Source organism: Paramisgurnus dabryanus, chromosome 5 (assembly GCF_030506205.2).
Source record: "Paramisgurnus dabryanus chromosome 5, PD_genome_1.1, whole genome shotgun sequence".
NCBI lineage: Eukaryota > Metazoa > Chordata > Actinopteri > Cypriniformes > Cobitidae > Paramisgurnus > Paramisgurnus dabryanus.
This window is the reverse complement of record NC_133341.1, coordinates 5,124,980-5,151,748: the sequence shown is the minus strand read 5'-3', so window position 1 is coordinate 5,151,748 and position 26,769 is coordinate 5,124,980.

The following is a 26,769-nucleotide window of genomic DNA, read 5'->3' as shown; positions in this document are numbered from 1 at the left end:
CACCTTTAGCGCAATGAGCACCCAAAGCACAGCAAGCAACATAGAAGGTATCAATAACCCAATGCTCACTGACCACCCAAGGTGCATCAAGAACACAAAGCGCAGCAAGTACCCAAAGCGTTGCAATGACAGAGCAGAACCACCGCAGTGCAGAGCAGCAACAGAAAACATGGCAAAAATAGAACATATGTGAACTACAGACAGGTCAAGAAGAATAGGTGGGAAAGAACAAAACTTTAATAGAAGAAACTAACACCTGCCTCAGGCTGGATTCAAACCCATGAACTCAGGATCTCTATGCGTAGGACTTAGACAGATGTGCCACTCAGTAGACACAGCTCAAGGAGCAGCAGAAAAGAGCTTACATGCCATACAAAGAATTCAGAAGTTATAAGCAGTTCTATAAGAACTGTTATAGTTTATAACCCCTAGGTGGCGCTATTCTCTGATTTCCTCAGGACATCATGCCGAAGCTCCCTACCAATTTTTGCCCCGATGTATCCGATACTTCAAAAGTTATAGCAAATTATCAAAAATTGCAAAATGGCGGACAGACGATTCGGTCAAAGCCGGCATAATACATATCGACAGATGCGGCATGAGCCAAGGAATACGTAGACACCACGATCATAATTTTCTGACAAACGATTCAGTAGATATGGGCAAAAATAGCCTTTTTTCATATCTCATGACCCATAGGTGGCGCTGTCACCAAATTTGGCATGGACCCACAGTTCATGGTCGACATGAAGTGTACCAAATTTCATCTCGATTGATCAAAGAATGACCGAGCTACAGCTTCAGAACCATTTTTCCGTCAATCTCGTTAAGTTCACGCATTAATAACTTTTGAATAAAAAAAAAATCAAAATTCTGTTCAGTCATTTCTATGCGGCTGACTCCAAAGATCACCTGTGCCAAATCTCATAAGAATTGAACCACATTTGAAGGAGGAGTAGCGAAAAAACGAAATACTGTACATTTCAAAATGGCCGCTACTGTAATGGGTGGAGTCTTAATGTAAAGTATCAAATTCAATAAGCGGGATGAGAGCAATCACATGCACTAAGTACAATTTTCATAGATCTAATGGATCATGAGTTATAACCATTTGAATATTGAATTTTTGAGATAATGGTGGCGCTATAGAGTTACTGCTAGAGACCCCATTTTTGGCCACATGACTATTTATGACCACCACTACAACTATGCCAAATTTCATCATTTTCCTACATATGCTTCATAGGGCTGCCATAGACTCCCATTGGGGAAGAAGAAAAATTTACTAACAGAAACAATGACCAATATAGCTGCAAGCAGCGATTCGGGGCCAAGCACCTTTAGCGCAATGAGCACCCAAAGCACAGCAAGCAACATAGAAGGTATCAATAACCCAATGCTCACTGACCACCCAAGGTGCATCAAGAACACAAAGCGCAGCAAGTACCCAAAGCGTTGCAATGACAGAGCAGAACCACCGCAGTGCAGAGCAGCAACAGAAAACATGGCAAAAATAGAACATATGTGAACTACAGACAGGTCAAGAAGAATAGGTGGGAAAGAACAAAACTTTAATAGAAGAAATTAACATCTGCCTCAGGTGGGATTTAAACCCATGAACTCAGGATCTCTATGCATACGACTTAGTGGATGCGCCACTCAGCAGACACAGCTCAAGGGGCAGCAGGAAAGAGATTACAGAAATGCAAGCATTGACATATGCCAATCACCAAAGATGTAGAAATGACACCGCAGAGCAGAAATCACAGAAATACAATGTATATGAGAATCAAAAAGCTCAAGTGAGATTGAAGACAAGAAGAACATTCCGTAGAGTAACGCTATAAAATGTTATATAAAGTAATTAACTATGACAAATAGACAACATCACAGGGACGATCAACTTTACAGAGGTTTTTCTCAAAAAAATTCCTAGGTGCAAGAAAAATCTGTTCAGTCATTTCTGTGCGGATTGCTCCAAACATTATACGAGCAGAACCTGGCATAAAATAAACAAAATTTGTAAAAGGAGTAGCGAAAAAATCATTTACCATATGCCTTACAATAACCCATGAACAGAATGATGGAAAATGACAAACGAGGTATCGTTGCAATCGGCATAAACCAGTGAATACAATTTCACAAAGAAAATTAATATCCGACAAAGTATTCAGAAGTTATGAGCAGTTCTATAAGAACTGTTATAGTTTATAACCCCTAGGTGGCGCTGTATTCTGACTTCCCAGATACATTCAGGACATCATGCCAAAGCTTCCTACCGATTTTTGCGCCAATATATCCAATACTTCAAAAGTTATAACAATTTATGACAAATTTCAAAATGGCGGACAGGCGGTTCGGTCAAACCCGGCATAATACACATCGACAGATGCGGCATGAGGTAAGGAATCCGTAGACACCAATATCATAATTTTCTGACAAACGATTCAGAAGTTATGCGCAAAAATAGCCTTTTTTACTATCTCATGACCCATAGGTGGCGCTGTCACCAAATTTGGCATGGACCCCCAGTTCATGGTCGACATGAAGCGTACCAAATTTCATCTCGATTGATCAAAGAATGACCGAGATACAGCTTCAGAACCAATTTTGCGTCAATCTCGTTAAGTTCACGCATTAATTACTTTTAAATAAAGAAAAATATCAAAATTCTGTTCAGTCATTTCTATGCGGCTCACTCCAAAGATCACATGTGCCAAATCTCATAAGAATTGAACCAAATTTGAAGGAGGAGTAGCGAAAAAACGAAATACTGTACATTTCAAAATGCCCGCTACTGTAATGGGTGGAGTCTTACTGTAAGGTATTAAAAACAATAAGCATGAGGAGAGCAATCACGTGTACTAAGAAGAATTTTCATAGAGCAAATGGATCATGAGTTATAACCATTTGAACATTGAATTTTTGACATGATGGTGGCGCTATAGAGTTACTGCTAGAGACCCCATTTTTGGCCACATTACTATTTATGACCACCACTACAACTGTGCCAAATTTCATCATTTTCCTACATACGGTTCATAGGGCTGCCATAGACTCCCATTGGGGAAGAAGAAAAATTTACTAACAGAAACAATGACCAATATAGCTGCAAGCAGCGATTCGGGGCCAAGCACCTTTAGCGCAATGAGCACCCAAAGCACAGCAAGCAACATAGAAGGTATCAATCACCCAATGCTCACTGACCACCCAAGGTGCATCAAGAACACAAAGCGCAGCAAGTACCCAAAGTGTTGCAATGACAGAGCAGAACCACTGCAGTGCAGAGCAGCAACAGAAAACATGGCAAAAATAGAACATATGTGAACTACAGACAGGTCAAGAAGAATAGGTGGGAAAGAACAAAACTTTAATAGAAGAAATTAACACCTGCCTCAGGTGGGATTCGAACCCATGAACTCAGGATCTCTATGCATACGACTTAGTGGATGCGCCACTCAGCAGACACAGCTCATGGGGCAGCAGGAAAGAGATTACAGAAATGCAAGCATTGACATATGCCAATCACCAAAGATGTAGAAATGACACCGCAGAGCAGAAATCACAGAAATACAATGTATATGAGAATCAAAAAGCTCAAGTGAGATTGAAGACAAGAAGAACATTCCGTAGAGTAACGCTATAAAATGTAATATAAAGTAATTAACTATGACAAATAGACAACATCACAGGGACGATCAACTTTACAGAGGTTTTTCTCAAAAAATTCCTAGGTGCAAGAAAAATCTGTTCAGTCATTTCTGTGCGGATTGCTCCAAACATTATACGAGCAGAACCTGGCATAAAATAAACAAAATTTGTAAAAGGAGTAGCGAAAAAATCATTTACCATATGCCTTACAATAACACATGAACAGAATGATGGAAAATGACAAACGAGGTATCGTTGCAATCGGCATAAACCAGTGAATACAATTTCACAAAGAAAATTAATATCCGTCAAAGTATTCAGAAGTTATGAGCAGTTCTATAAGAACTGTTATAGTTTATAACCCCTAGGTGGCGCTGTATTCTGACTTCCCAGATACAATCAGGACATCATGCCAAAGCTTCCTACCGATTTTTGCGCCAATATATCCAATACTTCAAAAGTTATAACAATTTATGACAAATTTCAAAATGGCGGACAGGCGGTTCGGTCAAACCCGGCATAATAAACATCGACAGATGCGGCATGAGGTAAGGAATCCGTACACACCAAGATCATAATTTTCTGACAAACGATTCAGAAGTTATGCGCAAAAATAGCCTTTTTTACTATCTCATGACCCATAGGTGGCGCTGTCACCAAATTTGGCATGGACCCCCAGTTCATGGTCGACATGAAGCGTACCAAATTTCATCTCGATTGATCAAAGAATGACCGAGATACAGCTTCAGAACCAATTTTGCGTCAATCTCGTTAAGTTCACGCATTAATTACTTTTAAATAAAGAAAAATATCAAAATTCTGTTCAGTCATTTCTATGCGGCTCACTCCAAAGATCACATGTGCCAAATCTCATAAGAATTGAACCAAATTTGAAGGAGGAGTAGCGAAAAAACGAAATACTGTACATTTCAAAATGGCCGCTACTGTAATGGGTGGAGTCTTACTGTAAGGTATTAAAAACAATAAGCATGAGGAGAGCAATCACGTGTACTAAGTAGAATTTTCATAGAGCAAATGGATCATGAGTTATAACCATTTGAACATTGAATTTTTGAGATGATGGTGGCGCTATAGAGTTACTGCTAGAGACCCCATTTTTGGCCACATGACTATTTATGACCACCACTACAACTGTGCCAATTTTCATCATTTTCCTACATACGGTTCATAGGGCTGCCATAGACTCCCATTGGGGAAGATTAAGAAGAATAATAATACTAACAGAAACAATAGGTGCCACAGCACCATAGGTGCTTGGCCCCTAAATATAGCTGCAAGCAGCGATTCGGGGCCAAGCAGATTTAGCGAAATGAGCACCCAAAGCACAGCAAACAACATAGAAGGTATCAATCACCCAATGCGCATTGAGCACCCAATCAAAAACACAAGGCGCAGCAAGTACCCAAAACGTAGCAATCACAGATCAGAACCACTGCAGTGCAGAGCAGCAACAGAAAACATGACAAAAATAGAACATATGTGAACTACAGACAGGTCAGGAAGAATAGGTGGGAAAGAACAAAACTTTAATAGAAGAAATTAACACCTGCCTCAGGCTGGATTCAAACCCATGAACTCAGGATCTCTATGCATACGACTTAACAGATGCGCCACTCAGTAGACACAGCTCAAGGGTCAGCAGAAAAGAGCTTACATGCCAAAGAATTCAGAAGTTATAAGCAATTCGATAAGAACTGTTATAGTTTATAACCCCTAGGTGGCGCTGTACTCTGATTTCCTCAGGACATCATGCCGAAGCTCCCTACCGATGTTTGCGCCGATATATCCGATACTTCAAAAGTTATAGCAAATTATCACAAATTTCAAAATGGCGGACAGACGGTTCGGTCAATCCCGGCATAATACACATCGACAGATGCGGCATGAGCCAAGGAATCCGTAGACACCAAGATCATAATTTTCTGACAAACGATTCAGAAGTTATGCGCAAAAATAGCCTTTTTTCCTATCTCATGACCCATAGGTGGCGCTGTCACCAAATTTGGCATGGACCCCCATTTCATGGTCGACATGAAGCGTACCAAATTTCATCTCGATTGATCAAAGAATGACCGAGATACAGCTTCAGAACCAATTTTGCGTCGATCTCGTTAAGTTCACGCATTAATTACTTTTAAATAAAGAAAAATATCAAAATTCTGTTCAGTCATTTCTATGCGGCTCACTCCAAAGATCACATGTGCCAAATCTCATGAGAATTGAACCAAATTTGAAGGAGGAGTAGCGAAAAAACAAAATACTGTACATTTCAAAATGGCCGCTACTGTAATGGGTGGAGTCTTACTGTAAGGTATTAAAAACAACAAGCATGAGGAGAGCAATCACGTGTACTAAGTAGAATTTTCATAGAGCAAATGGATCATGAGTTATAACCATTTGAACATTGAATTTTTGAGATGATGGTGGCGCTATAGAGTTACTGCTAGAGACCCCATTTTTGGCCAAATGACTATTTATGACCACCACTACAACTGTGCCAAATTTCATCATTTTCCTATATACGGTTCATAGGGCTGCCATAGACTCCCATTGGGGAAGATTAAGAAGAATAATAATACTAACAGAAACAATAGGTGCCACAGCACCATAGGTGCTTGGCCCCTAATAATACTAACAATTACAATAGGTGTCTCAGCACCTTCGGTGCTTGACCCCTAAATATAGCTGCAAGCAGCAATTGCGGGGTCAAGCACCTTCAGCACAATGAGCACCCAAAGCACAGCAAAAACCACACAACGCAGCAAATGCGCAAAGCACAGAAAGCGTGCAATACAGAGCTCGAACCCGAAGCAAAGCAAATGCAGAGCAGAACCACTGCAGTGCGGAGCAACAACAGAAAAGATTTCAAAAATATAACACGTGTGGAAAACCAGACAGGTCGAGAAGAACGTGTTAAAGGGAACACAAAAGGAAATCTCAATAAGTGAAAGTAAGAGCTGGGATTCGAACCCATGACCTCATGTTCCCAAAGCACAGCACTAACCGCATGCGCCACTGAGTAAACGATTAAACCACTGAGTTGGTGTGTCCAAGCTATAGAATACAGCTTTACAGCTATAAACATTGATATCCAGCAATTACCAAAAGTGTAGAAATGACAACAGAGAGCACAAATAACTGAAATACAATGTATAGTATGAAAATCACAAAACTTAAGTGAGAAAAAAGTTAAGACAAAATATCACTGCACATGGGGTTTGAACCCATAACCTCAGAATCTCATGGCATGTGGTTAACCAGATGCGCAACTCAGCTAACACAGCTCAAAGGTCAGCAAAAAACAGCTTAGGTGCTTCAAGGATTGACGTGTGCCAATCAACACAGATGCAGAACTGACAGTGCAGAGCAGAACTATCAGAAATACAATGTATATGGGAATCAAAAAGCTCAAATGAGATTGAAGACAAGAACATCATTCTGTATAGTAATGCTATACAATGTAATATACAGTCACATTAATTTACTATGACAAATAGACAACGTCACAGGCACGGTCAACTTTGGAGTGGTATTTCTAAGAAAGAGAACAGAATATCAAAAATCTGTTCGGTCATTTCTGTGCGGATTGCTCCAAACATTATACGAGCAGTACCTGGCATAAAATAAACAACATTTGTAAAAGGAGTAGCGAAAAAATAATCTACCATATGCTTTACAATAACACATGAACAGAATGTTGGAAAATGACAAACGAGGCATCGTTGCAATCGGCATAAACCAGTGAATACAATTTCACAAAGAAATTAATATCAGACAAAGTATTCAGAAGTTATAAGCAGTTCCATGAGAACTGTTATAGTTTATAACCCCTAGGTGGCGCTGTACTCTGACTTCCCAGGTACCTTCAGGACATCATGTCGAAGCTCCTTACTAATTTTTGCGCGGATATGTCCAATAGTTCAAAAAATATAACAAATTATGTGAAATTTCAAAATGGCGGACAGGCGGTTCGGTCAAACCCGGCATAATACACATCGACAGATGCGGCATGAGGTAAGCAATCCATAGACATCAAGATCATAATTTTCTGACAAACAGTTCAGAAGTTATGGGCAAAAATAGCCTATTTTATTATCTCATACCCATAGGTGGCGCTGTCACCAAATTTGGCATGGACCCCAAGTTCATGGTCCACATGAAGTGTACCAAATTTCATTTCAATTGATCAAAGAATGACTGAGCTACAGCTTCAGAACCATTTTTGCGTCAACCTCGTTAAGTTTGCGCATTTATTACTTTTGAACAAAGATAAATATCAAAATTCTGTTCAGTCATTTCTATGCGGCTTACTCCAAAGATCATCTGTGCCAAATCTCATAAGAATTGAACAACATTTGAAGGAGGAGTAGCGAAAAAATGGAATACTGTACATTTCAAAATGGCCGCTACTGTAATGGGTGGAGTTTTACTCTAAGGTATTAAAATCAACAAGCATGAGGAGAGCAATCACGTGTACTAAGTAGAATTTTCATAGATCAAGCGGATCAGAAGTTATAACCCTTTGAACATTGAATTTTTGAACTGCTGGTGGCGCTATAGAGTTAGTACTAGAGACCCCATTTTTGGTCACATGACTTTTTAAGACCACCACTACAACTGTGCCAAATTTCATCATTTTCCTATGTACGGTTCATAGGGCTGCCATAGACGCCTATGGCTAAGAAGAAGAAGAAGAAGCAGAATAATAATAATAATAAATATAGCTGCAAGCAGCAACACGGGGTCAAGCACCTTCGGCGCAATGCACACACAGCACAGCAAGCACACAAAGCACAGCAAGTTCACAATGCACAGCAAGCACACAAAGCACAGCAATTACACAAATCACAGCAGGCACACAAAGCACAGCAAGCTCACAAAGCACAGCAAGCTCACAAAGCACAGCAAGCACACAAAGCACAGCAAGCTCACAAAGCACAGCAAGCTCACAAAGCACAGCAAACTCACAAAGCACAGCAAGCTCACAATGCACAGCAAGCACACAAAGCACAGCAAGCTCACAATGCACAGCAAGCACACAAAGCACAGCAAGCTCACAAAGCACAGCAAGCTCACAAAGCACAGCAAGCTCACAAAGCACAGCAAGCACACAAAGCACAGCAAGCACGCAAAGCACAGCAAGCACACAAAGCACAGCAAACTCACAAAGCACAGCAAGCTCACAAAGCACAACCAGCACACAAAGCACAGCAAACTCCCAAAGCACAGCAAGCACACAAAGCACACAAAGCACAGAAAGCACAGCAAGAACCCCCACAATGCAGAGCAACAACAGCAAACATGGAAAAATAGAACACATTTGAACTACAGACAGGTTGAGAAGAACTGATGAGGAAGAACAAAATACCTGACTCAGGTGGGTTTCGAACCCAGGAACTCAGAATCTCAATACATATGATTAACTTGATGCGCCACTCAGATGACACAGCTCATGAGGCAGCAGAAAAGAGATTAGAAAGCTACAAGGATTAACATATGTCAAATTAGTTTATAAACCCTAGGTGGCGCTGTACTCTGACTTCTCAGGTACCTTCAGGATATCATGTCAAAGCTCCTTATCAATTTTTGCGCAGATATGTCCAATAGTTCAAAAAATATAACAATTTATGTCAAATTTCAAAATGGCGGACAGGCGGTTCAGTCAAACCTGGCATAATTCACATCAACAGATGCGGCATGAGGTAAGCAATCCATAGACATCAAGATCATAATTTTCTGACAAACAGTTCAGAAGTTATGGGCAAAAATAGCCTATTTTATTATCTCATAACCCATAGGTGGCGCTGTCACCAAATTTGGCATGGACCCCAAGTTCATGGTCCACATGAAGTGTACCAAATTTCATTTCAATTGATCAAAGAATGAATGAGCTACCGCTTCAGAACCATTTTTGCGTCAACCTCGTTAAGTTTGCGCATTTATTACTTTTGAACAAAGATAAATATCAAAATTCTGTTCGGTCATTTCTATGCGGCTCACTCCAAAGATCATCTGTGCCAAATCTCATAAGAATTGAACCACGTTTAAAGAAGGAGTAGCGAAAAAACGAAATACTGTACATTTCAAAATGGCCGCTACTGTAATGGGTGGAGTCTTACTGTATAGTATCAAATTCAATAAGCGGGATGAGAGCAATCACGTGTACTAAGTAGAATTTTCATAGATCAAATGGTTCACCAGTTATAACAGTTTGAACATTGAATTTTTGGACTACTGGTGGCGCTATAGAGTTACTGCTAAAGACCCCATTTTTGGTCACATGACTATTTATGACCACCTCTACAACTGTGCCAAATTTCATCATTTTCCTATGTACGGTTCATAGGGCTGCCATAGACTCCCATTGGGGAAAAATAATAATAATAATAATAATAATACTAACAATAACAATAGGTGTCTCAGCACCTTCGGTGCTTGACCCCTAATAACAATAACAATAGGTGTCTCAGCACCTTCGGTGCTTGACCCCTAAATATAGCTGCAAGCAGCAACACGGGGTCAAGCACCTTCGGCGCAATGCACACACAGCACAGCAAGCACACAAAGCACGGCAAGTTCACAATGCACAGCAAGCACACAAAGCACAGCAATTACACAAATCACAGCAGGCACACAAAGCACAGCAAGCTCACAAAGCACAGCAAGCACAAAAAGCACAGCAAGCACACAAAGCACAGCAAGCACACAAAGCACAGCAAGCTCACAATGCACAGCAAGCACACAAAGCACAGCAAGCTCACAATGCACAGCAAGCACACAAAGCACAGCAATTACACAAAGCACAGCAAGCTCACAAAGCACAGCAAGCACGCAAAGCACAGCAAGCACGCAAAGCACAGCAAGCACACAAAGCACAGTAATCTCACAAAGCACAGCAATTACACAAAGCACAGCAAGCTCACAAAGCACAGCAAGCACACAAAGCACAGCAAGCACGCAAAGCACAGCAAGCACACAAAGCACAGTAATCTCACAAAGCACAGCAAACTCACAAAGCACAGCAAGCACACAAAGCACAGCAAGCTCACAAAGCACAGCAAGCTCACAAAGCACAGCAAACTCACAAAGCGCAGCAAGCACACAAAGCACAGCAAGCTCACAAAGCACAGCAAGCTCACAAAGCACAGCAAACTCACAAAGCACAGCAAGCTCACAATGCACAGCAAGCACACAAAGCACAGCAAGCTCACAATGCACAGCAAGCACACAAAGCACAGCAATTACACAAAGCACAGCAAGCTCACAAAGCACAGCAAGCACACAAAGCACAGCAAGCACGCAAAGCACAGCAAGCACACAAAGCACAGTAATCTCACAAAGCACAGCAAACTCACAAAGCACAGCAAGCACACAAAGCACAGCAAGCTCACAAAGCACAGCAAGCTCACAAAGCACAGCAAACTCACAAAGCATAGCAACAAAAAAAGCACTGCAAGCACAGCAAGCACAGCAAGCTCACAAAGCACAGCAAGCTCACAAAGCACAACCAGCACACAAAGCACAGCAAACTCCCAAAGCACAGCAAGCACACAAAGCACACAAAGCACAGAAAGCACAGCAAGAACCACCACAATGCAGAGCAACAACAGCAAACATGGAAAAATAGAACACATTTGAACTACAGACAGGTTGAGAAGAACTGATGAGGAAGAACAAAATACCTGACTCAGGTGGGATTCAAACCCAGGAACTCAGAATCTCAATACATATGATTAACTTGATGCGCCACTCAGATGACACAGCTCATGAGGCAGCAGAAAAGAGATTAGAAAGCTACAAGGATTAACATATGTCAAATTAGTGTATAAACCCTAGGTGGCGCTGTACTCTGACTTCTCAGGTACCTTCAGGATATCATGTCAAAGCTCCTTATCAATTTTTGCACAGATATGTCCAATAGTTCAAAAAATATAACAATTTATGTCAAATTTCAAAATGGCGGACAGGCGGTTCAGTCAAACCTGGCATAATTCACATCGACAGATGCGGCATGAGGTAAGCAATCCATAGACATCAAGATCATAATTTTCTGACAAACAGTTCAGAAGTTATGGGCAAAAATAGCCTATTTTATTATCTCATAACCCATAGGTGGCGCTGTCACCAAATTTGGCATGGACCCCAAGTTCATGGTCGACATGAAGTGTACCAAATTTCATTTCAATTGATCAAAGAATGACCGAGCTACAGCTTCAGAACCATTTTTGCGTCAACCTTGTTAAGTTTGCGCATTTATTACTTTTGAACAAAGATAAATATCAAAATTCTGTTCGGTCATTTCTATGCGGCTCACTCCAAAGATCATCTGTGCCAAATCTCATAAGAATTGAACCGCATTTGAAGGAGGAGTAGCGAAAAAACGAAATACTGTACATTTCAAAATGGCTGCTACTGTAATGGGTGGAGTCTTACTGTAAAGTATCAAATTCAATAAGCGGGATGAGAGCAATCACGTGTACTAAGTAGAATTTTCTTAGATCAAATGGTTCACCAGTTATAACAGTTTGAACATTGAATTTTTGGACTACTGGTGGCGCTATAGAGTTACTGCTAAAGACCCCATTTTTGGTCACATGACTATTTATGACCACCTCTACAACTGTGCCAAATTTCATCATTTTCCTATGTACGGTTCATAGGGCTGCCATAGATGCCTATGGCTAAGAAACGGCAGAATAATAATAATAATAATACTAACAATTACAATAGGTGTCTCAGCACCTTCGGTGCTTGACCCCTAAATATAGCTGCAAGCAGCGATACGGGGCCAAGCACAATCAGCGCAATGAGCTCCCAAAGCACAGCAAGAAAGATACAACTTATCAATCACTCAGGGCGCATTGAGCACCCAAGGTGCATCAAGAACACAAGGCTCAGCAAAGAACCCAAAGCGTAGCAATGACAGAGCAGAACCACCGCAGTGCAGAGCAGCAACAGATAACATGGCAAAAATAGAACATATGTGAACTACAGACAGGTCAAAAAGAATAGGTGAGAAAGAACAAAACTATAATAGAAGAAATTAACACCTGGCTCAGGTGGGATTCGAACCCACGAACTCAGGATCTCAATGCATACGACTTAACAGATGCGCCACTCAGTAGACACAGCTCAAGGGGCAGCAGAAAAGAGCTTACATGCCATACAAAGAATTCAGAAGTTATAAGCAGTTCTATAAGAACTGTTATAGTTTATACCCCTAGGTGGCGCTGTTCTCTGATTTCTTCAGGACGTCATGCCGAAGCTCCCTACCGATTTTTGCGCCGATATATCCGATACTTCAAAAGTTATAGCAATTTATCACAGATTTCAAAATGGCGGACAGGCGGTTCGGTCAATCCCGGCATAATACATATCGGCAGATGCGGCATGAGCCAAGGAATCCGTAGACACAAATATCATAATTTTCTGACAAACGACTCAGAAGTTATGCGCAAAAATAGCCTTTTTTCCTATCTCATGACCCATAGGTGGCGCTGTCACCAAATTTGGCATGGACCCCCAGTTCATGGTCGACATGAAGCGTACCAAATTTCATCTCGATTGATCAAAGAATGACCGAGATACAGCTTCAGAACCAATTTTGCGTCAATCTCGTTAAGTTCACGCATTAATTACTTTTGAATAAAGAAAAATATCAAAATTCTGTTCAGTCATTTCTATGCGGCTCACTCCAAAGATCACATGTGCCAAATCTCATAAGAATTAAACCAAATTTGAAGGAGGACTAGCGAAAAAACGAAATACTGTACATTTCAAAATGGCCGCTACTGTAATGGGTGGAGTCTTACTGTAAGGAATTAAAAACAATAAGCATGAGGAGAGCAATCACGTGTACTAAGTAGAATTTTCATAGAGCAAATGGATCAGGAGTTATAACCATTTGAACATTGAATTTTTGAGATGATGGTGGCGCTATAGAGTTACTGCTAGAGACCCCATTTTTGGCCACATGACTATTTATGACCACCACTACAACCATGCCAAATTTCATCATTTTCCTACATACGGTTCATAGGGCTGCCTTAGACTCCCATTGGGGTAGATTAAGATTAAGATTAAGATTAAGATTAAGATTAAGATTAAGATTAAGATTAAGAAGAATAATAATACTAACAGAAACAATAGGTGCCACAGCACCATAGGTGCTTGGCCCCTAATAATAATACTAACAATTACAATAGGTGTCTCAGCACCTTCGGTGCTTGACCCCTAAATATAGCTGCAAGCAGCGATACGGGGTCAAGCACCTTCAGCGCAATGAGCACCCAAAGCACAGCAAAAACGGCACGACACAGCAAATGCGCAAAGCGCAGAAAGCGCGCAATACAGAGCCCGAACCCGAAGCAAAGCAAATGCAGAGCAGAACCACTGCAGTGCGGAGCAACAACAGTAAAGATGGCAAAAATATAACACGTGTGGAAAACCAGACAGGTCGAGAAGAACGTGTTAAAGGGAACACAAAGGAAATCTCAATAAGTGAAAGTAAGAGCTGGGATTCGAACCCATGCCCTCAGGTTCCCAAAGCAAGGCACTAACCGCATGAGCCACTGAGTAAACGATTAAACCACTCAGTTGGTGTGTCCAAGCTATAGAATAGAGATTTAGAGCTGTAAACATTGATATCCAGCAATTACCAAACGTGCAGAAATGACAACAGAGAGCACAAATAACTGAAATACAATGTATTGTATGAAAATCACAAAACTTAAGTGAGAAAAAAAGTTAAGACAAAAACCACTGCACATGGGATTCGAACCCATGAACTCAGGTTCCCAAAGCACAGCAGTTACCGCATGCGCCACTGAGTAAACGATTAAACCACTCAGTTGGTGTGTCCAAGCTATAGAATAGAGATTTAGAGCTGTAAACATTGATATCCAGCAATTACCAAACGTGCAGAAATGACAACAGAGAGCACAAATAACTGAAATACAATGTATTGTATGAAAATCACAAAACTTAAGTGAGAAAAAAAGTTAAGACAAAAACCACTGCACATGGGATTCGAACCCATGAACTCAGGTTCCCAAAGCTCAGCAGTTACCGCATGCGCCACTGAGTAAACAATTTAACCACTGAGTTGGTGTGTCCAAGCTATAGAATAGAGATTTAGAGCTGTAAACATTGATATCCAGCAATTACCAAACGTGCAGAAATGACAACAGAGAGCACAAATAACTGAAATACAATGTATTGTATGAAAAGCACAAAACTTAAGTGAGAAAAAAAGTTAAGACAAAAACCACTGCACATGGGATTCGAACCCATGAACTCAGGTTCCCAAAGCACAGCAGTTACCGCATGCCCCACTGAGTAAACGATTTAACCACTGAGTTGGTGTGTCCAAGCTATAGAATAGAGATTTAGAGCTGTAAACATTGATATCCAGCAATTACCAAACGTGCAGAAATGACAACAGAGAGCACAAATAACTGAAATACAATGTATAGTATGAAAATCACAAAACTTAAGTGAGAAAAAAGTTAAGACAGAATATCACAGCCCATGGGATTCAAACCCATGACCTCAGAATCTCATGGCACGTGGTTAACCAGATGCGCAACTCAGTTAACACAGCTCAAAGGGCAGCAAAAAACAGCTTAGGTGCTGCAAGGATTGACATATGCCAATCAACACAGATGCAGAACTGACAGTGCAGAGCAGAACTAACAGAAATACAATGTATATGAGAATCAAAAAGCTCAAGTGAGATTGAAGACAAGAAGATCATTCTGTATAGTAATGCTATACAATGTAATATACAGTCACATTAATTTACTATGACAAATAGACAACGTCACAGGCACGGTCAACTTTGGAGTGGTATTTCTAAGAAAAAGAAAACAGAATATCAAAAATCTGTTCAGTCATTTCTGTGCGGATTGCTCCAAACATTATACGAGCAGTACCTGGCATAAAATAAACAAAATTTGTAAAAAGAGTAGCGAAAAAATCATCTACCATATGCTTTACAATAACACATGAACAGAATGTTGGAAAATGACAAACGAGGTATCGTTGCAATCGGCATAAACCAGTGAATACAATTTCACAAAGAAATTAATATCAGACAAAGTATTCAGAAATTATAAGCAGTTCCATAAGAACTGTTATAGTTTATAACCCCTAGGTGGCGCTATACTCTGACTTCCAAAGTACCTTCAAGACATCATGCTGAATCTCCCTACTGATTTTTGCACGGATATGTCCAATAGTTTAAAAGATATAACAATTTATGACAAATTTCAAAATGTCGGACAGATGTGTGTGGTCAAACCCGGCATAATACACATCGACAGATGCGGCATGAGGTAAGCAATCCATAGACATCAAGATCATAATTTTCTGACAAACAGTTCAGAAGTTATGGGCAAAAATAGCCTATTTTATTATCTCATGACCCATAGGTGGCGCTGTCACCAAATTTGGCATGGACCCCAAGTTCATGGTCCACATGAAGTGTACCAAATTTCATTTCAATTGATCAAAGAATGACTGAGCTACAGCTTCAGAACCATTTTTGCGTCAACCTCGTTAAGTTTGCGCATTTATTACTTTTGAACAAAGATAAATATCAAAATTCTGTTCAGTCATTTCTATGCGGCTCACTCCAAAGATCATCTGTGCCAAATCTCATAAGAATTGAACAACATTTGAAGGAGGAGTAGCGAAAAAATGGAATACTGTACATTTCAAAATGGCCGCTACTGTAATGGGTGGAGTTTTACTGTAAGGTATTAAAAGCAACAAGCATGAGGAGAGCAATCACGTGTACTAAGTAGAATTTTCATAGATCAAGCAGATCAGAAGTTATAACCCTTTGAACATTGAATTTTTGCACTGCTGGTGGCGCTATAGAGTTAGTACTAGAGACCCCATTTTTGGTCACATGACTTTTTAAGACCACCACTACAACTGTGCCAAATTTCATCATTTTCCTATGTACGGTTCATAGGGCTGCCATAGACGCCTATGGCTAAGAAGAAGAAGAAGAAGCAGAATAATAATAATAAATATAGCTGCAAGCAGCAACACGGGGTCAAGCACCTTCGGCGCAATGCACACAAAGCATAGCAAGCTCACAAAGCACAGCAAGCACACAAAGCACAGCAAGCTCACAAAGCACTTCAAGCTGACAAAGCACAACCAGCACAAAGCACAGCAAACTCCCAAAGCACAGCAAGCACAAAAAGCACAGCAAGAACCACCACAATGCAGAGCAACCACAGCAAACATGGAAAAATAGAACACATGTGAACTACAGACAGGTTGAGAAGAATTGATGAGAAAGAACAAAACATTAATAGAAAAACCTTATACATGACTGAGGTGGGATTTGAACCCAAGAACTAAGAATCTCAATGTATGTTGTTTCCTAGATGCGCCACTCAGTTGACACAGCTCATAGGGCAGCAGAAAAGAGATTAGAGAGCTACAAGGATTAACAAATGTCAAATTAGTTTATAAACCCTAGGTGGCGCTGTACTCTGACTTCTCAGGTACCTTCAGGATATCATGTCAAAGCTCCTTACCAATTTTTGTGCGGATATGTCCAATAGTTCAAAAAATATAACAATTTATGTCAAATTTCTAAATGGCGGACAGGCGGTTCAGTCAAACCTGGCATAATACACATTGACAGATGTGGCATGAGGCAAGGAATCCATAGACACCAAGTTCATAATTTTCTGAGAAACAGTTCAGTAGTTATGGGCAAAAAGAGCCTTTTTTATATCTCATGACCCATAGGTGGCGCTATCACCAAATTTGGCATGAACCCCAAGTTCATGGTCCACATGAAGTGTACCAAATTTCATTTCAATTGATCAAAGAATGACCGAGCTACAGCTTCAGAACCAATTTTGCGTCAATCTCGTTAAGTTCACGCATTTATTACTTTTGAACAAAGAAAAATATAAAAATTCTGTTCAGTCATTTCTATGCGGCTCACTCCAAAGATCACCTGTGCCAAATCTCATAAGAATTGAACCAAATTTGGAGGAGGAGTAGCAAAAAATCGAAATACTGTACATTTCAAAATGGACGCTACTGTAATGGGTGGAGTCTTACTGTAAAATATCAAATTTAATAAGCGAAATGAGAGCAATCACATGTACTAAATAGAATTTTCATAGATCTAATGGATCACGAGTTATAACCATTTGAATATTGAATTTTTGAGATGATGGTGGCGCTATAGAGTTACTGCTAGAGACCCCATTTTTGGCCAAATGACTATTTATGACCACCACTACAAATGTGCCAAATTTCATCATTTTCCTACATACGGTTCATAGGGCTGCCATAGACTCCCATTGGGGAAGAAGAAAAATTTACTAACAGAAACAATGACCAATATAGCTGCAAGCAGCAACACGGGGTCAAGCACCTTCGGCGCAATGCACACACAGCACAGCAAGCACACAAAGCACAGCAAGTTCACAATGCACAGCAAGCACACAAATCACAGCAGGCACACAAAGCACAGCAAGCTCACAATGCACAGCAAGCTCACAATGCACAGCAAGCACACAAAGCACAGCAATTACACAAAGCACAGCAAGCTCACAAAGCACAGCAAGCACACAAAGCACAGCAAGCAAGCACGCAAAGCACAGCAAGCAAGCACACAAAGCACAGCAATCTCACAAAGCACAGCAAACTCACAAAGCACAGCAAGCACACAACGCACAGCAAGCTCACAAAGCACAGCAAGTTCACAAAGCACAGCAAACTCACAAAGCAAAGCAAACACACAAAACACAGCAAGCTCACAAAGCACAGCAAGCACCCAAGGCACAGTAAGCACACAAAGAACAGCAAACTCACAAAGCACAGCAAGCACACAAAGCACAGCAAGCTCACAAAGCACAGCAAGCTCACAAAGCACAGCAAGCTCACAAAGCACAGCAAGCTCACAAAGCACAGCAAGCACACAAAGCACAGTAAGCACACAAAGCACAGCAAGCACACAAAGCATAGCAACAAAAAAGCACTGCAAGCACACAAAGCACAGCAAGCACAGCAAACTCACAAAGCACAGCAAACTCACAAAGCACAGCAAGCTCACAAAGCACAACCAGCACACAAAGCACAGCAAACTCCCAAAGCACAGCAAGCACACAAAGCACAGAAAGCACAGCAAGAACCCCCACAATGCAGAGCAACAACAGCAAACATGGAAAAATAGAACACATTTGAACTACAGACAGGTTGAGAAGAACTGATGAGGAAGAACAAAATACCTGACTCAGGTGGGTTTCGAACCCAGGAACTCAGAATCTCAATACATATGATTAACTTGATGCGCCACTCAGATGACACAGCTCATGAGGCAGCAGAAAAGAGATTAGAAAGCTACAAGGATTAACATATGTCAAATTAGTTTATAAACCCTAGGTGGCGCTGTACTCTGACTTCTCAGGTACCTTCAGGATATCATGTCAAAGCTCCTTATCAATTTTTGCGCAGATATGTCCAATAGTTCAAAAAATATAACAATTTATGTCAAATTTCAAAATGGCGGACAGGCGGTTCAGTCAAACCTGGCATAATTCACATCAACAGATGCGGCATGAGGTAAGCAATCCATAGACGTCAAGATCATCATTTTCTGACAAACAGTTCAGAAGTTATGGGCAAAAATAGCCTATTTTATTATCTCATAACCCATAGGTGGCGCTGTCACCAAATTTGGCATGGACCCCAAGTTCATGGTCCACATGAAGTGTACCAAATTTCATTTCAATTGATCAAAGAATGACTGAGCTACCGCTTCAGAACCATTTTTGCATCAACCTCGTTAAGTTTGTGCATTTATTACTTTTGAACAAAGATAAATATCAAAATTCTGTTCGGTCATTTCTATGCGGCTAACTCCAAAGATCATCTGTGCCAAATCTCATAAGAATTGAACCACGTTTGAAGAAGGAGTAGCGAAAAAACGAAATACTGTACATTTCAAAATGGCCGCTACTGTAATGGGTGGAGTCTTACTGTAAAGTATCAAATTCAATAAGCGGGATGAGAGCAATCACGTGTACTAAGTAGAATTTTCATAGATCAAATGGTTCACCAGTTATAACAGTTTGAACATTGAATTTTTGGACTACTGGTGGCGCTATAGAGTTACTGCTAAAGACCCCATTTTTGGTCACATGACTATTTATGACCACCTCTATAACTGTGCCAAATTTCATCATTTTCCTATGTACGGTTCATAGGGCTGCCATAGACTCCCATTGGGGAAAAATAATAATAATAATAATAAATATAGCTGCAAGCAGCAACACGGGGTCAAGCACCTTCGGCGCAATGCACACACAGCACAGCAAGCACACAAAGCACGGCAAGTTCACAATGCACAGCAAGCACACAAAGCACAGCAATTACACAAATCACAGCAGGCACACAAAGCACAGCAAGCTCACAAAGCACAGCAAGCACAAAAAGCACAGCAAGCACACAAAGCACAGCAAGCACACAAAGCACAGCAAGCTCACAATGCACAGCAAGCACACAAAGCACAGCAAGCTCACAATGCACAGCAAGCACACAAAGCACAGCAATTACACAAAGCACAGCAAGCTCACAAAGCACAGCAAGCACGCAAAGCACAGCAAGCACGCAAAGCACAGCAAGCACACAAAGCACAGTAATCTCACAAAGCACAGCAATTACACAAAGCACAGCAAGCTCACAAAGCACAGCAAGCACACAAAGCACAGCAAGCACGCAAAGCACAGCAAGCACACAAAGCACAGTAATCTCACAAAGCACAGCAAACTCACAAAGCACAGCAAGCACACAAAGCACAGCAAGCTCACAAAGCACAGCAAGCTCACAAAGCACAGCAAACTCACAAAGCGCAGCAAGCACACAAAGCACAGCAAGCTCACAAAGCACAGCAAGCTCACAAAGCACAGCAAACTCACAAAGCACAGCAAGCTCACAATGCACAGCAAGCACACAAAGCACAGCAAGCTCACAATGCACAGCAAGCACACAAAGCACAGCAATTACACAAAGCACAGCAAGCTCACAAAGCACAGCAAGCACACAAAGCACAGCAAGCACGCAAAGCACAGCAAGCACACAAAGCACAGTAATCTCACAAAGCACAGCAAACTCACAAAGCACAGCAAGCACACAAAGCACAGCAAGCTCACAAAGCACAGCAAGCTCACAAAGCACAGCAAACTCACAAAGCGCAGCAAGCACACAAAGCACAGCAAGCTCACAAAGCACAGCAAACTCACAAAGCACAGCAAGCTCACAAAGCACAGCAAGCACACAAAGCACAGTAAGCACACAAAGCACAGCAAGCACACAAAGCATAGCAACAAAAAAAGCACTGCAAGCACAGCAAGCTCACAAAGCACAGCAAGCTCACAAAGCACAACCAGCACACAAAGCACAGCAACCTCCCAAAGCACAGCAAGCACACAAAGCACAGAAAGCACAGCAAGAACCACCACAATGCAGAGCAACAACAGCAAACATGGAAAAATAGAACACATTTGAACTACAGACAGGTTGAGAAGAACTGATGAGGAAGAACAAAATACCTGACTCAGGTGGGATTCAAACCCAGAAACTCAGAATCTCAATACATATGATTAACTTGATGCGCCACTCAGATGACACAGCTCATGAGGCAGCAGAAAAGAGATTAGAAAGCTACAAGGATTAACATATGTCAAATTAGTGTATAAACCCTAGGTGGCGCTGTACTCTGACTTCTCAGGTACCTTCAGGATATCATGTCAAAGCTCCTTATCAATTTTTGCACAGATATGTCCAATAGTTCAAAAAATATAACAATTTATGTCAAATTTCAAAATGGCGGACAGGCGGTTCAGTCAAACCTGGCATAATTCACATCGACAGATGCGGCATGAGGTAAGCAATCCATAGACATCAAGATCATAATTTTCTGACAAACAGTTCAGAAGTTATGGGCAAAAATAGCCTATTTTATTATCTCATAACCCATAGGTGGCGCTGTCACCAAATTTGGCATGGACCCCAAGTTCATGGTCGACATGAAGTGTACCAAATTTCATTTCAATTGATCAAAGAATGACCGAGCTACAGCTTCAGAACCATTTTTGCATCAACCTTGTTAAGTTTGCGCATTTATTACTTTTGAACAAAGATAAATATCAAAATTCTGTTCGGTCATTTCTATGCGGCTCACTCCAAAGATCATCTGTGCCAAATCTCATAAGAATTGAACCGCATTTGAAGGAGGAGTAGCGAAAAAACGAAATACTGTACATTTCAAAATGGCTGCTACTGTAATGGGTGGAGTCTTACTGTAAAGTATCAAATTCAATAAGCGGGATGAGAGCAATCACGTGTACTAAGTAGAATTTTCATAGATCAAATGGTTCACCAGTTATAACAGTTTGAACATTGAATTTTTGGACTACTGGTGGCGCTATAGAGTTACTGCTAAAGACCCCATTTTTGGTCACATGACTATTTATGACCACCTCTACAACTGTGCCAAATTTCATCATTTTCCTATGTACGGTTCATAGGGCTGCCATAGACTCCCATTGGGGAAAAATAATAATAATAATAATAATAATAATAATAATACTAACAATTACAATAGGTGTCTCAGCACCTTCGGTGCTTGACCCCTAATAATAATAATAATAATAATAATACTAACAATTACAATAGGTGTCTCAGCACCTTCGGTGCTTGACCCCTAATAATACTAACAATTACAATAGGTGTCTCAGCACCTTCGGTGCTTGACCCCTAAATATAGCTGCAAGCAGCAACACGGGGTCAAGCACCTTCGGCGCAATGCACACACAGCACAGCAAGCACACACAGCACAGCAAGCACACAAAGCACAGCAAGCACACAAAGCACAGCAATTACACAAATCACAGCAGGCACACAAAGCACAGCAAGCACACAAAGCACAGCAAGCACACAAAGCACAGCAAGCACACAAAGCACAGCAAGCACACAAAGCACAGCAAGCTCACAATGCACAGCAAGCACACAAAGCACAGCAAGCTCACAATGCACAGCAAGCACACAAAGCACAGCAATTACACAAAGCACAGCAAGCTCACAAAGCACAGCAAGCACACAAAGCACCGCAAGCACACAAAGCACAGCAAGCACACAAAGCACAGCAAGCTCACAATGCACAGCAAGCACACAAAGCACAGCAAGCTCACAATGCACAGCAAGCACACAAAGCACAGCAATTACACAAAGCACAGCAAACTCACAAAGCACAGCAAGCACACAAAGCACAGCAAGCTCACAAAGCACAGCAAGCTCACAAAGCACAGCAAACTCACAAAGCAAAGCAAACACACAAAACACAGCAAGCTCACAAAGCACAGCAAGCACCCAAGGCACAGTAAGCACACAAACAACAGCAAACTCACAAACAACAGCAAACTCACAAAGCACAGCAAGCTCACAAAGCACAGCAAGCTCACAAAGCACAGCAAGCTCACAAAGCACAGCAAGCTCACAAAGCACAGCAAGCTCACAAAGCACAGCAAGCACACAAAGCACAGTAAGCACACAAAGCACAGCAAGCACACAAAGCATAGCAACAAAAAAGCACTGCAAGCACACAAAGCACAGCAAGCACAGCAAACTCACAAAGCACAGCAATCTCACAAAGCACAACCAGCACACAAAGCACAGCAAACTCCCAAAGCACAGCAAGCACACAAAGCACAGAAAGCACAGCAAGAACCCCCACAATGCAGAGCAACAACAGCAAACATGGAAAAATAGAACACATTTGAACTACAGACAGGTTGAGAAGAACTGATGAGGAAGAACAAAATACCTGACTCAGGTGGGATTCAAACCCAGGAACTCAGAGTCTCAATACATATGATTATCTTGATGCGCCACTCAGATGACACAGCTCATGAGGTAGCAGAAAAAAGATTAGAAAGCTACAAGGATTAACATATGTCAAATTAGTTTATAAACCCTAGGTGGCGCTGTACTCTGACTTCTCAGGTACCTTCAGGATATCATGTCAAAGCTCCTTATCAATTTTTGCGCAGATATGTCCAATAGTTCAAAAAATATAACAATTTATGTCAAATTTCAAAATGGCGGACAGGCGGTTCAGTCAAACCTGGCATAATACACATTGACAGATGCGGCATGAGGCAAGGTATCCATAGACAGCAAGTTCATAATTTTCTGACAAACAGTTCAGTAGTTATGGGCAAAAATATAATTTTTTTAAATCTCATGACCCATAGGTGGCGCTGTCACCAAATTTGGCATGGACCCCAGGTTCATGGTCAACATTAAGTGTACCAAATTTTATTTAAATTGATCAAAGAATGACCGAGCTACAGCTTCAGAACCATTTTTGCGACAACCTTGTTAAGTTTGTGCATTTATTACTTTTGAACAAAAATAATTATAAAAATTCTATTCGGTCATTTCTGTGCGGATCACTCCAAAGATCATCTGTGCCAAATCTCATAAAAATTGAACCACGTTTGAAGAAGGAGTAGCGAAAAAACGAAATACTGTACATTTCAAAATGGCCGCTACTGTAATGGGTGGAGTCTTACTGTAAAGTATCAAATTCAATAAGCGGGATGAGAGCAATCACGTGTACTAAGTAGAATTTTCATAGATCAAATGGTTCACCAGTTATAACAGTTTGAACATTGAATTTTTGGACTACTGGTGGCGCTATAGAGTTACTGCTAAAGACCCCATTTTTGGTCACATGACTATTTATGACCACCTCTACAACTGTGCCAAATTTCATCATTTTCCTATGTACGGTTCATAGGGCTGCCATAGACTCCCATTGGGGAAAAATAATAATAATAATAATAAATATAGCTGCAAGCAGCAACACGGGGTCAAGCACCTTCGGCGCAATGCACACACAGCACAGCAAGCACACAAAGCACAGCAAGTTCACAATGCACAGCAAGCACACAAAGCACAGCAATTACACAAATCACAGCAGGCACACAAAGCACAGCAAGCTCACAAAGCACAGCAAGCACACAAAGCACAGCAAGCACACAAAGCACAGCAAGCACACAAAGCACAGCAAGCTCACAATGCACAGCAAGCACACAAAGCACAGCAAGCTCACAATGCACAGCAAGCACACAAAGCACAGCAATTACACAAAGCACAGCAAGCTCACAAAGCACAGCAAGCACACAAAGCACAGCAAGCATGCAAAGCACAGCAAGCACACAAAGCAGAGTAATCTCACAAAGCACAGCAAACTCACAAAGCACAGCAAGCACACAAAGCACAGCAAGCTCACAAAGCACAGCAAGCTCACAAAGCACAGCAAACTCACAAAGCACAGCAAGCACACAAAGCACAGCAAGCTCACAAAGCACAGCAAGCTCACAAAGCACAGCAAACTCACAAAGCACAGCAAGCTCACAAAGCACAGCAAGCTCACAAAGCACAGCAAGCACACAAAGCACACAAAGCACAGCAAGCACACAAAGCATAGCAACAAAAAAGCACTGCAAGCACACAAAGCACAGCAAGCACAGCAAGCTCACAAAGCACAGCAAGCTCACAAAGCACAACCAGCACACAAAGCACAGCAAACTCCCAAAGCACAGCAAGCACACAAAGCACACAAAGAACAGAAAGCACAGCAAGAACCACCACAATGCAGAGCAACAACAGCAAACATGGAAAAATAGAACACATTTGAACTACAGACAGGTTGAGAAGAACTGATGAGGAAGAACAAAATACCTGACTCAGGTGGGATTCAAACCCAGGAACTCAGAATCTCAATACATATGACTAACTTGATGCGCCACTCAGATGACACAGCTCATGAGGCAGCAGAAAAGAGATTAGAAAGCTACAAGGATTAACATATGTCAAATTAGTTTATAAACCCTAGGTGGCGCTGTATTCTGACTTCTCAGGTACCTTCAGGATATCATGTCAAAGCTCCTTATCAATTTTTGCGCAGATATGTCCAATAGTTCAAAAAATATAACAATTTATGTCAAATTTCAAAATGGCGGACAGGCGGTTCTGTCAAACCTGGCATAATACACATTGACAGATGCGGCATGAGGCAAGGTATCCATAGACAGCAAGTTCATAATTTTCTGACAAACAGTTCAGTAGTTATGGGCAAAAATATCATTTTTTTAAATCTCATGACCCATAGGTGGCGCTGTCACCAAATTTGGCATGGACCCCAGGTTCATGGTCAACATTAAGTGTACCAAATTTTATTTCAATTGATCAAAGAATGACCGAGCTACAGCTTCAGAACCATTTTTGCGTCAACCTTGTTAAGTTTGCGCATTTATTACTTTTGAACAAAAATAATTATAAAAATTCTGTTCGGTCATTTCTGTGCGGATCACTCCAAAGATCATCTGTGCCAAATCTCATAAGAATTGAACCACGTTTGAAGAAGGAGTAGCGAAAAAACGAAATACTGTACATTTCAAAATGGCCACTACTGTAATGGGTGGAGTCTTACTGTAAAGTATCAAATTCAATAAGCGGGATGAGAGCAATCACGTGTACTAAGTAGAATTTTCATAGATCAAATGGTTCACCAGTTATAACAGTTTGAACATTGAATTTTTGGACTACTGGTGGCGCTATAGAGTTACTGCTAAAGACCCCATTTTTGGTCACATGACTATTTATGACCACCTCTACAACTGTGCCAAATTTCATCATTTTCCTATGTACGGTTCATAGGGCTGCCATTGACTCCCATTGGGGAAAAATAATAATAATAATAATAAATATAGCTGCAAGCAGCGATTCGGGGCCAAGCACCTTTAGCGCAATGAGCACCCAAAGCACAGCAAGCAACATAGAAGGTATCAATAACCCAATGCTCACTGACCACCCAAGGTGCATCAAGAACACAAAGCGCAGCAAGTACCCAAAGCGTTGCAATGACAGAGCAGAACCACCGCAGTGCAGAGCAGCAACAGAAAACATGGCAAAAATAGAACATATGTGAACTACAGACAGGTCAAGAAGAATAGGTGGGAAAGAACAAAACTTTAATAGAAGAAATTA